At 37.2% G+C, this 1,467-nt stretch overlaps 1 pseudogene; it reads right to left on the bottom strand.

The window, feature by feature from the left end:
- Positions 1–672: 672 nt before the first annotated feature.
- Positions 673–791, bottom strand: LOC111734380 (annotated as a pseudogene).
- Positions 792–1,467: the final 676 nt, after the last annotated feature.

The following is a 1,467-nucleotide window of genomic DNA, read 5'->3' as shown; positions in this document are numbered from 1 at the left end:
CCTCAGTCCGAGAGTCAGATTCAGCTATGTACTACTGTGCTCTGAGTGACACAGTGACAGAAACTGCAGGGGGAGCTGAGCACAAATTCTGAGCTGCAAGGGGGAGCCTGGATGCTTAGTGTCTGACTCATTGATTAACTCTGGCTTAGGGACCAAGATATAGTCTACTATTTTTGTCACCCTACACTCTTGTTGTAATGAAAGTCATTCAAATGAACTCAAACAACACAGCAGAGGAACAATAAGTAAACATGCCTTGTATGAGGTGCTTTAATGGTGAGAGTGAAAACAGAGTTTGTCAGCATAGTGTTTTAATCACAGCTGAAATGTGTGATTTTCAAATATAAAGCTTCAAGATGAATGAAATGTTCTGTGTGTTCATCCTTGCTTAAAATTCTGGCCCCTGACCTTGTCCAAGGTCATCCAGGGATATGTTGTATTCGAAGACACATCTGTAATAGATGGGGTTGCAAATGCTTAATGTCTCCTTGACAAGCTGGGGAAAAAAGGGATTATATCTAGGGAAACCTTTGCCCAAGAAACAATAGATTCTTAAAGGAAGAAAGAAATACAAGAAAAGGAGAGAGAATCTCACCTATGATAATACATATGGAAAGAGAAGACACAATTTGATTAGCTTTTTATTACTTTTTTTTTTTTTTCTTTTTTAAGCGCCTATAGTACCTGGTCTTCCTAGGTGGTCTCCCATCCATGTACTAACCAGGCCCAATCCTGCTTAGCTCCTGAGATCAGATGAGATCGGACACGTTCAGGGTGGCATGGCCATAGACTTGATCAGCTTTAACATAAGTATATGCCACAATCAAGGTAATGAGCATTTCTATCACCCTCACAAAGTTCCTTTTGGGCTTTACAGTCAGTTCCTCCCTCAGAAAACCATCATCTATGTGTTGCTCTAGATTACTTTGCATGAGTTTAGGTATACTATTTTATTATTGCTTTTCTGTTTGACCCATCTTTATTTTTTGTCCTCTCTTTTCTTTCTTTCTTTTTTTTTTCCTTATTGTTTAGGAATACCCGAATATTTCTTAACATTCTATTTTATCTGTTGACTTTTTGGTATTTCTTTTTGCACTTTTTTGAGTGATTGTTTTAGAGATTACAACATAAATGCCTAGTATTCAGAGGCTACTGAGTGTTAATATTGTGTTATTTCATGTAAAATGTTGAAACTCTGAATGTCTCTTTACCCACTGGTACTGGTTATGGTTGTTCACATATATTACATCAACACACATTGAAAACCCCATCATGAACAGTTGTGTGCATTTTAAAACTTGACGGAAGAATAAGAAGTTGTTTCTAGTTGTCGTTATCATTTCTGTTGTTCTTCCTTTGTTCCTGGAGAATCAAGTTTTCATCTGACACCAGGGAATATGCCTGAAATAATGCATTTCTCTTAACCTTCAAAAATTTCCTTTAGCATTTTTTCTAGAACAGCTTTGC

Source organism: Pteropus vampyrus, unplaced genomic scaffold (assembly GCF_000151845.1).
Source record: "Pteropus vampyrus isolate Shadow unplaced genomic scaffold, Pvam_2.0 Scaffold1042, whole genome shotgun sequence".
In the NCBI taxonomy this organism is placed as follows: Eukaryota; Metazoa; Chordata; class Mammalia; order Chiroptera; family Pteropodidae; genus Pteropus; species Pteropus vampyrus.
This window is presented reverse-complemented; position numbering and strand designations above follow the sequence as displayed.